Raw genomic sequence first — 12,089 nt, 5'->3', positions numbered from 1 at the left:
GCGTTTCACCTGAACCAGCTTATTGTGGTACCTGCGGATACTAGGGACTTGGAGGACTCCAAGTTGCTAGATGTTGTCAGGGCCCTGAAAATATAGGTTTCCAGGACGGCTGGAGTCAGGAAAACTGACTTGCTGTTATCCTGTATGCACCCAACAAACTGGGTGCTCTTGCTTCTAAGCAGACGATTGCTAGTTGGATGTGTAGTACAATTCAGCTTGCACATTCTGTGGCAGGCCTGCCACAGCCAAAATATGTAAATGCCCATTCCACAAGGAAGGTGGGCTCATCTTGGGCGGCTGCCCGAGGGGTCTCGGCGTTACAACTTTGCCGAGCTGCTACTTGGTCAGGGGCACACCCTGGCTGAGGGGACCTGGAGTTCTCTCACTCGGTGCTGCAGAGTCATCCGCACTCTCCCGCCCGTTTGGGAGCTTTGGTATAATCCCCATGGTCCTGACGGAGTCCCCAGCATCCACTTAGGACGTCAGAGAAAATAAGAATTTACTTACCGATAATTATATTTCTCGTAGTCCGTAGTGGATGCTGGGCGCCCATCCCAAGTGCGGATTGTCTGCAATACTTGTACATAGTTATTGTTACAAAAATCGGGTTATTATTGTTGTGAGCCATCTTTTCAGAGGCTCCGCTGTTATCATGCTGTTAACTGGGTTCAGATCACAGGTTGTACAGTGTGATTGGTGTGGCTGGTATGAGTCTTACCTGGGATTCAAAATCCTTCCTTATTGTGTACGCTCGTCCGGGCACAGTATCCTAACTGAGGCTTGGAGGAGGGTCATAGTGGGAGGAGCCAGTGCACACCACCTGATCCTAAAGCTTTTACTTTTGTGCCCTGTCTCCTGCGGAGCCGCTATTCCCCATGGTCCTGACGGAGTCCCCAGCATCCACTACGGACTACGAGAAATAGAATTATCGGTAAGTAAATTCTTATTTTCTCCACAGAACGCTGCAGAGAAGTTGGCTCCCCGGACTCTCCCCTGCTGAACTCTGTGACAGAGGGCTGAAAAAGAGGGGTGGGGGGGTATTTTCTAGGCGCAGTGAGTGTTTTACACATTGTTTGTGAATAAAAAGCGCTATCTGGGTGATTTTCCAGTATTTACTAGGCGTGGGGTGTGTGCTGGCATACTGTCTCTCTGCCTCTCCAAAGGGCCTTGTTGGGGAATTGTCCCCTTATAGATATATCCCTGTGTGTGTGGGAGTGTCGGTACGTGCGTGTCGGCATGTCTGAGGCGGAAGGCTCGTCCAAGGAGGAGGTGGAGCGAATGAGTGGTGTATCTCCGTTGCCAACGCCGACTCATGAATGGATGGACATGTGGCATATGTTAAATGCAAGTGTGGCCTCCTTACATAAGAGACTGGACCTGGCAGAGTCCAGGGAAAAAGCTGGGAGTCAATCCACGGATTGGTCTAGGTCACAGGGCCCGTCTGGGTCTCAAAAACGTCCCCTATCCCAAATAGTTGACACTGATACCGACACGGATTCTGATTCAAGTGTCGACTACGATGATGCAAGATTGCACCCAAGGGTGGCTAAAGGTATTCAGTGTATGATTATTGCAATGAAGGAGGTTTTGCATATCACAGATGAACCCTCTGTCCCTGACACGAGGGTGCGCATGTATAAGGAGAAGAGACCTGAGGTCACCTTTCCCCATCTCATGAGCTGAACGAGTTGTTTGAAAAAGCTTGGGAAACTCCAGATACAAAATTGCAGATTCCCAAAAGGATTCTTATGGCGTATCCTTTCCCTGCTCAGGACAGGGTGCGTTGTCCAAAAAGGTGGCGCTACCGTCTCCGGACACGACAGCCCTCAAGGATCCTGCTGATCGCAGACAGGAGACTACTTTAAAGTCTATTTATGCACATACAGGTGTTTTGCTCAGACCGGCAATAGCATCGGCATGGGTATGTAGCGCAGTTGCAGCATAGACGGATACCTTGTCAGATGGCCTTGATACCCTAGACAGGGATACCATTTTATTAACATTATCTCACATTAAAGACGCAGTCTTATTTATGAGGGACGCTCAAAGAGACGTTGAGCTGCTTGGTTCCAGAGCCAATGCCATGGCTGTTTCTGCGAGACGAGCTCTATGGACCCGCCATTGGACGGGTGGTTCAGACTCCAAGAAACATATGGAGGTTTTACCTTACAAGGGTGAAGTGTTGCTTGTGGAGGGGCTCGCGGACCTGGTTGCCACAGCTACCGCGGGTAAATCTACCTTTTTACCTTTTGTTCCCCAACAGCAAAAGAAAACTCCACAGTATCGGATGCATTCCTTTCGGTCGCATAAGGCCAGAAGAGGTCGGGGCTCCTCTTTTCTTACCAGAGGTAAGGGTAAAGGGAAAAGAATACCTGCGTTGGCTAGCTCCCAGGAGCAAAAGTCCTCCCCGGCTTCTACAAAATCCACCGCATGATGCTGGGGCTCCCCTAAGGGAGTCCGCACCGGTGGGGGCTCGTCTTCGACTTTTCAGCCAAATCTGGGTTCTTTCAGAAGTGGATCCTTGGTCAATCGAAATTGTTTCCCAGGGCTACAAGCTGCAATTCGAAGAGGTGCCCCCCCCCCGCCGATTTTTCAAGTCGGCCTTGCCAACTTAGCCACCGGAAAGGAAGGTAGTGTTAGCTGCAATTCGAAAGCTGTGTCAACAGCAAGTGGTGGTCAAGGTTCCCCTGGTTCAACAGGGAAAAGGGTATTATTCAACCCTGTTTGTGGTCCCGAAGCCGGATGGTTCGGTCAGACCCATTTTAAATCTAAAATCCCTAAACCTGTACTTAAAGTTCAAATTCAAGATGGAATCGCTCCGAGCGGTCGTATCCAGACTGGAAGAGGGGGATTTTATGGTGTCACTAGACATAAAGGATGCATGCCTTCATGTCCCCATATACCCTCCTCATCAGGAGTACCTGAGATTCGCTGTACAGGACTGTCATTACCAGTTTCAGACGTTGCCGTTTGGGCTTTCCACGGCCCCGAGGATTTTCACCAAGGTAATGGCAGAGATGATGGTGCTCCTGCGCAGGCAGGGAGTCACAATTATCCCATACTTGGACGATCTCCTGATAAAGGCGAGATTGAGAGACAAACTGCTGGAGAGCGTGTCGCTCTCCTTAAAAGTGCTGAGGTTGGATTCTCAATCTTCCAAAGTCACAATTGGTTCCAACAACTCTGCTATCGTTCCTAGGCATGATTCTGGACATGGAACAAAAGAGGGTTTTTCTCCCGATGGGAAAAGCCCAGGAACTCCAGAACATGGTCAGAGACCTGTTAAAACCGAAAAGAGTGTCAGTCCATCAATGCACTAGAGTACTGGGAAAAATGGTGGCAACCTACGAGGCCATCACCTTCGGCAGGTTTCATGCGAGGAAATTTCAGTGGGACCTTCTGGACAAGTGGTCCGGGTCCCATCTTCAAATTCATCAGAAGATAAGCCTGTCCCCCAGGGCCAGGGTGTCTCTTCTGTGGTGGCTGCAGAGTGCTCACCTGCTAGAGGGTCGCAGGTTCGGCATTCAAGACTGGGTTCTGGTGACCACGGACGCGAGCTTCCGAGGATGGGGAGCAGTCACACAAGGAAGAAATTTTCAGGGACTATGGTCAAGTCAGGAGGCTTGTCTACACATCAACATACTGGAGTTGAGGGCCATATACAACGGCCTACGACAAGCGGAGAATCTTCTTCGGGGCCTCCCGGTTCTGATTCAATCAGACAACGTCACAGCCGTGGCTCATGTAAACCGGCAAGGCGGAACAAGGAGCAGAGTGGCGATGGCGGAAGCCACCAGGATTCTTCGCTGGGCAGAAAATCACGTAAGCGCTCTGTCAGCTGTCTTCATTCCGGGAGTGGACAACTGGGAAGCAGATTTCCTCAGCAGACACGATCTCCATCCAGGAGAGTGGGAACTTCATCAAGAAGTTTTTGCAGAGATAACAAGTCTTTGGGGAATTCCTCAAGTAGACATGATGGCGTCACGCCTCAACAAGAAGCTTCGACAGTATTGCGCCAGGTCACGGGACCCTCAGGTAGTAGCAGTAGACGCCCTAGTGACACCATGGGTTGTTTCGGTCAGTCTATGTGTTTCCTCCTCTTCCTCTCATCTCAAAAATTTTGAGACTCATAAGGCAAAGGAGAGTGCAGGCAATACTCATTGCTCCAGATTGGCCTCAAAGTGCCTGGTACTCAGATCTTCAGGAAATGCTCACAGAAGATCCGTGGCCTCTTCCTCTCCGTGGCCTCTTCCTCTCAGAGAGGACCTGTTACAGCAGGGGCCATGTGTGTTCCACGGTTACGTTTGACGGCATGGCGGTTGAGCACCGAATCCTAGCTGAAAAAGGTATTCCGTAGGAAGTCATCCCTACTCTACTAAAGGCAAGAAAAGAGGTGACGGCAAAGCATTATTTGGAGGAAATATGTTTCTTGGTGTGAAGCCAAGAATGCTCCTACGGAAGATTTCCATCTGGGCCGATTTCTCCACTTTTTACAGACAGGAGTGGATATGGGCCTGAAGTTAGGCTCCATTAAGGTACAGATTTCGGCGTTATCTATCTTCTTTCAGAGGGAATTAGCTGCTCTCCCAGAAGTCCAAACGTTTGTGAAGGGAGTGCTGCACATCCAGCCCCCCTTTGTGGCACCGTGGGACCTTAACGTGGTCTTAAACTTTCTGAAGTCTCTCACTGGTTTGAACCGCTTCAAACAGTTGAATTAAAATTTCTCACGTGGAAGGTGGTCATGTTATTGGCCTTGGCATCTGCAAGGCGGGTGTCCGAATTGGCGGCCTTGTCCCACAAGAGCCCCTATTTGATTTTCCATGTGGATAGAGCTGAGTTGAGGACACGTCCTCAATTTTTGCCTAAGGTGGTTTCTTCTTTTCACATGAACCAACCTATTGTGGTGCCTGTGGCTAAGAGGGACTGGGAGGACTCCAAGTCCCTGGATGTGGTCAGAGCCTTAAAGATTTATGTAGCCAGGACAGCTAGGATTAGGAAAACAGAGGCTCTGTTTGTCCTGTATGCAGCCAACAAGGTTGGCGCTCCTGCTTCTAAGCAGACAATTGCTCGCTGGATCTGTAACACGATTCAGCAGGCTCATTCTACGGCTGGATTGCCGTTACCTAATTCGGTAAAGGCCCATTCCACTAGGAAGGTGGGCTCTTCTTGGGCGGCTGCCCGAGGCGTCTCGGCATTACAGCTTTGCCGAGCAGCAACTTGGTCGGGTTCAAACACTTTTGCTAAATTCTACAAGTTTGATACCCTGGCTGAGGAGGACCTTGCGTTTGCTCAATCGGTGCTACAGAGTCATCCGCACTCTCCCGCCCAGTTTGGAGCTTTGGTATAAACCCCATGGTCCTTACGGAGTCCCCAGCATCCTCTAGGACGTAAGAGAAAATAAGATTTTAAACCTACCGGTAAATCTTTTTCTCCTAGTCCGTAGAGGATGCTGGGCGCCCGTCCCAGTGCGGACAAAAATCTGCAAGGCTTGTATGTAGTTGTTGCTTTCATAAGGGTTATGTTGCAGTTGGAATCGGTCTTTGACTAATGCTGTTTTTTGTTCATACTGTTGACTGGTTGTGTATATTCCAGGTTATATGGTATGATTGGTGTGGGCTGGTATGAATCTTGCCCTTAGATTAACAAAGTCCTTTCCTCATATTGTCCATCTCCTCTGGGCACCGTTCTCTAACTGAGGTCTGGAGGAGGGGCATAGAGGGAGGAGCCAGTGCACACCCATACTAAAAGTTCTTTATAGTGCCCATGTCTCCTGCGGAGCCCGTCTATACCCCCATGGTCCTTACGGAGTCCCCAGCATCCTCTACGGACTAGGAGAAAAAGATTTACCGGTAGGTTTATAAAATCTTATTTTCTTATAACAATCGAATGATTGTCACAAAGAGGTTTCAAGGCTTGCCTCTCAGAACCACTCAAATTATCAAATTTCACAGCATCATTATTATTCTCTTTCAGTACTTCTTCATTAACCACCCTAAGGAAGGTTTTTATGCTGGAATTATTTGACGAAGGGTCAAATTTACCGGGCTTTTTAAAGACATCTGCAGCATGTGTGGTATTACTAATTGTTGAATTACCAAAAAATTCCTTTAATCTCCATTTTCTACCTAACTTGTAGTGATCAACAGACCACTCAAAGGGGTCAAAACTGCAAGTATTTACATAACTCAAGCCCCTGCTCAGCAAAGAAATCTCTGCAGATGTTAGCAAGTGATTTGAGAGATTAAATATTTATTCCTCGTTGTCACTTTTCTTCCCCGTTTTTGACCTCTTGTGCCCGCCCCTCCTTGGGTGCGGCCTCTTGGGCCCTCCCCTGTACAAGATCTCGTAGCAACCCCTAAAAAACCGTCTGATGTGGGGTGCCTATCACAATTTTCTGACTCAGAGGCTGAGTTGACTACCTTGCCCCGGGTGACAGAAATCCTAGTTTCGGCCCTGCCCTTGGGATATATTTGGACCTATAATACTCTGACAAAAACTGGCCATGCAGAACCAGGTCAGTCTCTCTGCGTTTCAATTTATTCAATTTGTTATATATATCAGCTGAAGTCTGACTTGGTAAAGAGTCAAACTCCACCTGGTCAAACAATAGCCTAGACGCATCATCATCTGTAAGGCTTACCTGGGCATTCTCTGCCTCACTTAATAACACATCATTCAAAAACCCTTGGTTCACAGACATGCTAGAGCAGAGGTTCTCAAACTCGGTCCTCGGGGGCCCACACAGTGCATGTTTTGCAGGTCTCCTCACAGAATCGCAAGTGAAATAATTAGCTCCACCTGTGGACCTTTTAAAATGTGTCAGTGAGTAATTAATACACCTATGCACCTGCTGGGTTACCTGCAAAACATGCACTGCGTGGGCTCCCGAGGACCGAGTTTGAGAACCTCTGTGCTAGAGTATAATTGTATTTGCAAACACAAAAAAAGACACAACACCAGCATTTTACATATACACTTTCTCTGACACTTTATTAAAACAAAATATCGACAGACAACAAATGCTGCTATAGGTAAATAATCCTGCTTGATTCTCTTCTCTCATGAATTTCTTCAACAAAATAGCACAGTCCTCTTCATAAATAGCAAAAAAGTCCAGAAGCCGAGATACGGGTGGAACGCACACAGCTGGACTTCCGGTCGCGGTGTAACGCAGACAGGAAGTCCAGATGGCGTGCACACGACTGTGGCTTGTTAGCAGCGTTAAAATGTTCCACTATGGACGCTGGTAACGGAGCAGCTATGATATATAGTCTACATGATGTGTTAGTGATATATACAGCCTTGTAAAAAGTATATTTTGATGCCTTATGCCATGCTTCCGCCGGGACAGGCGGAAGTTGGCGGGGTTATGACATCACTGATTGTTAGTGGTATTTAGGGATGAGCTGTGTGTTTAGGTAATAACACCTGTCTCTGTGATACTGGGTCTTGAGGAAGGTCACGTTGAGTGACCGAAACGTTGACCACCAATATGGCTCCTGTGTTGTGAGGTATAAACCACTGATTTTCATGTTGCAAAGTCCCTGGTGAGTGCCTTTTTCTTGAAAAGTAAAACTATGGATTCTGCTGGAATACATTGAAGTTGAACCCCAGGCAGATGGATTGATCAATTAGAGAGTAACAACCTACTATCTATCTATCCATACACACTGTGTGTAATGTCACTACAGATCCTATTGCTTGCGCTTAACCTCCTCCTTGCCCACAGCTCTGCCCCTGCTGCTTATCCCCTCCCTACCCCCAACACTTCCCCCAGTATTACCTGCCCCAGTCCCTCTCCTTTCCCTCAGTACTGCCCAAACTTATATCTACCATTACCTCCTCCAACCATCCCGTACTACCTGCCCCTAAGCCCCTCCTTGCCTGCCCTCACACTCCATAATATGTGATTGGACCTAGAAATAGTGGAGTAGGACACCAATTTTGTAAAGTAAAGTCCCTGGGACTCATTTATTTATTTATTTATTTATTTATTTTTGGCTCATCGCGATCACTGCACATAGGCCCTCATTCCGAGTTGTTCGCTCGCAAGCTTCTTTTAGCAGCTTTGCACACGCTAAGCCGCCGCCTACTGGGAGTGAATCTTAGCATAATAAAATTGCGAACGAAAGATTAGCAGAATTGCGAATAGACACTTCTTAGCAGTTTCTGAGTAGCTCCACACTTACTCGGCAACTGCGATCAGTTCAGTTAGTTTCGTTCCTGGTTTGACGTCACAAACACTCCCAGCGTTCGCCCAGACACTCCCCCATTTCTCCAGCCACTCCCGCGTTTTTCCCAGAAATGGCAGCGTTTTTTCACACACACCCATAAAACGGACAGTTTCCGCCCAGAAACACCCACTTCCTGTCAATCACATTACGATCACCAGAACGAAGAAAAAACCTCGTAATGCCGTGAGTAAAATACCTAACTGCATAGCAAATTTACTTGGCGCAGTCGCAGTGCGAACATTGCGCATGCGCAATTAGCGGAAAATCGCTGCGATGCGAAGAAAATTACCGAGCAAACAACTCGGAATGACCACCATAGTTTTATTCTTATATACATTATTTTGAGTATGTAGCATTTACACTAGTTATTAAAAGAAATAGACAGGTACTTTTTAATAGGTGCACTACACTTGTGGCAGGAAAAATGAAACCCCTGTCTAGAAATGCGTACATTACATCCTTTTGAACAGATTGCAGCAGCATGATAGGGGATGGACTCCAAGAACTGTCTGAAGAACTGTGTAGATGGTGACTTCTAAATAACTGCCCACAGCTCCCTAATATTGGCAGGTGGTGGAACCCTGCCGTGCATGTAGATCTGAATACTGTATGTGTTCTATTAGGTCATACTTGGTGACCGAGGGGGTGAATTCATGATGCTTATCTCGGAGAAATGCTTCACCAGCCATAATCTGCTGCCTACAGACGCGTGGTGGTGCATTGACGCACTGAAAGAGCCCACCTCTGGTCTGAGCGAATGCATGACGTGAATGGGTGTAAATGATCTGTAAGGACGCCAGGCAGTGATGTCTTCAAATTTTATGCTCGCGCCACAAGTAAAATCTCAGCTCATTGCCTGGGTTATGAACACCACCACTGCATGCAAGATGTTTGGAAAGGTGTACCATGGTCAGACGAGTTGATGTACCAGCTGTTTTGGCCAGATGGACGATTATGGGTGTGGAGAAAAACCCATGACAAAATGGCCCCTGCATAAAATGTTGGCTGTTGTTTGTTGCAATGTTACTTGCCAGTGGGATGTTACCACACCTGCCAGACGATGCTGTCCATGATCATTCAAAGCTATGTTGCAGGGTCTCTTAACATAGGTTCAGGATAGGAGAACACTATATGTAATGACGAGAAGTTTCGTTTTAAAGACACTTCTAATTTGTGTGTTTAATTGTGCCCAATCATTTTTCAGGTGGGGAAAGAAAAAAGTTGTTTTTTGGGGGGATTTTTTTTTCCATTTATTTTAAAATATAGAGAGAGCCAGTACATCCAATTAGTGTAACAAAAAAATTATATTAAATCGGCAGCAATGACCCTAAAGGGGGTAATTAAAATCTGATCACAGCAACAAATTTGTTAGCCAATGGGCAAAACCATGTGCACTGCAGGGGAGGCAGATATAACATGTGTAGAGAGAGTAAGATTTGGGTGGGTTCTTTTGTTTCTGTGCAGGGTAAATACTGGCTGCTTTATTTTTACACTGCAATTTAGATTTGAACACACCCCACCCAAATCTAACTCTCTCTGCACATGTTATATCTGCCCCACATGCACTGCACATGGTTTTGCCCATTAGCTAACAAATTAGTTGCAGCGATCATATTTGAATTAGGCCCAAAGTGCAGATGCAAACCAGCAAAGGACATTGGGCGAAATGTGCTAAGCCTTGAAAAGTGATGCATTTCACAGTGATGAAGTACCAGCCAGTCAGCTCCTGTCATGTTACAGGTGGGGGCTCACGATAGGGGCAATCTTACCTTTTGAAGGCAGTAAACCCTTATTGATTTGCTAAAGAGCCTTTTGACCTTTAAATAAGTTGGCCGCTTAGTGCATGCAAAATTGTCTATGATGAGGAATTCCTTTCGGTCAGTGGGGGGGAATTCAGTTGTTTTGGGTATCTAATTTTCCTGTCTAAACAGAACTGTTTAGCCGCCCAATTGGCACTATTCAGTTGCATGTCGCACCCACACAGACTGGGTTTAGCCGCGTCAAAAACCACTAAACCCGTCTAAAGTCCTGCTTTGGGCATTCAAACTACTTTTTTTCCTCGCACTTCAGGAGGCTGCGAGAAGAAATGTGTTCTGTGAACAGTTGAATTGCTGCCATTGGGCATCATCTAGTGGCGGCCGCGATAAAAACAATTAAAATCCCCCCCATTGTCTCAGAACCTCATTAGGATGTGCCCTAATGGAATGTTGATTATGATGACTAAGACATGTTCGGGCTGATTCAACATTGAGCGCAAATCAGAAATAATTTAGCACCTGGACAAACCATATTGCAATGCAATTGGTGCAAATACTTATATTTTTAAAAGACTTTTGCATGTAGCCCACAATTGCAGAACAGTAATCTATCTCTCTTTGCACATGTTTAAACATCAACACAAGCAGTGCAGCATGGTTTTGCCAAGGTGTCATGGTTCTCCTTTTTTTTTTTTTTTTTTAAATTTGCTCTCAATTATGTTGTAGTCTTCTATTGAAAGCTGTGTTTACCTGCCATCCATGGGTTCAGTTATGTGGCTTTGCACTTGGTTCTTCCTCTCTTCAGAATCAGGTCATTTCTTATTGGCATACACAAAAACCGCATACAAAGTTGGAGACCGAGAAACCAGCACAATCGGGAGGCGGAGACAGGCTTTGTGAAGGTGGCAAAGAGCTGCAGGCGTAAATGGTGGTTGAGGCAGAGGTGGTGGGGCAGGTAGGGAGTGGAGTCAGTAGTGAGCAGGGCTGTGGCCAGCACATCAGTTCCAGCTAATGAAGGAAGCTGGGGAACGTAAACACACGTGGGTGACGGATGTCCATTCGCACTGTAATAGAGTGTGCTACCTCCCTGGAATAGCCACCCTAGTCCCACAAGGAGATCAGTAGGAGATCCTGCCGGCCGAGATGCCTAATGTCAGGATCCTGACATCGGCATCCCGAGTGGTGGAATGCCGGCAGGGAACGAGCGCAAAGAAGCCCCTTGCAGGCTTACTGTGCTCACCACGCCACAGGTTCTATTCTTCCTCTGAGTGTCGTGAACACCCATAGAGGGGGAATCGCCTACCTTGCCAGTATGCCAGCGGTCGTGAAGAAACTTCGCTCCCCCGCCGCTGGGTCACCCGTTGGCCGTATCCGCCGTTGGGCAGCTCGGCGGCGGAACGCGCTGTGTGTAGGGCCCTTTACTGTACTTTGTGAGGTGCGTCTTCTCACCTAAGTGGTTTATCTGAAATCACAAGTGTCGGCACACAGGATCCTTATCTCCTGCACAGTTCTCTGAGAACCATGAACTACTAGAAACAAATATAACATGAGATCATATATAAGCATGATGAAATTAGTTGGTTCCCAAACAGCACTAAAAAAAATAAAAATTGCAAGTTAGTGATTAGGGAAGTATGGGCCGGGGGAAATAAAATGTCCCAAGATGAAAGGGAAAAGTGTATTTGGTACTTACCAGATAAATCCTTTTCTTTGAATCCATAGGGGGCACTGGAGTACTCTAGGGGGATATGGACTGGGTGTTATGTGTGTAGCAGCTGCAAATTTGTCCGTTTTGTTTTCAACATTGATTAGCACCTGGATCCGGCTTCTCCCTTCTGTTGTTTTCCTAGCAACTGATCACCTGGACCTCCTTACCTGCAACTCCAGCCTGACTATCATGTGATTGGTCTGTCTCGCTTTAGCTAGGGAGTATCGACATACCACCGTGGCAGTGATCGTTTCAGTATCAGGGTGAGTCAGTATCTGGTCAGCATTACCTAAGATCCTGTTCCTCTGAGCTCATCGTTTGGTCGCTGCTAGCTTTTGCAGTTAATATGTTATTCCTGTGTCATTGCACCTTGCATCAGTGTACCGGCTG

General features: G+C 47.0%; 1 protein-coding gene across 6 annotated transcripts in view; it reads left to right on the top strand.

Annotated features, from left to right (window-relative positions):
- Positions 1 to 12,089, top strand: part of PSEN1 (presenilin 1) — a 298,128-nt gene that overhangs the window by 115,990 nt on the left and 170,049 nt on the right. The gene's annotated exons all lie outside the window — the stretch shown is intronic.

The sequence above is a fragment of the Pseudophryne corroboree genome, chromosome 12 (assembly GCF_028390025.1).
Source record: "Pseudophryne corroboree isolate aPseCor3 chromosome 12, aPseCor3.hap2, whole genome shotgun sequence".
Classification (NCBI taxonomy): Eukaryota; Metazoa; Chordata; class Amphibia; order Anura; family Myobatrachidae; genus Pseudophryne; species Pseudophryne corroboree.
The sequence above is the reverse complement of the archived record's forward strand: the minus strand, read 5'-3'. Positions and strand labels throughout refer to the sequence as shown.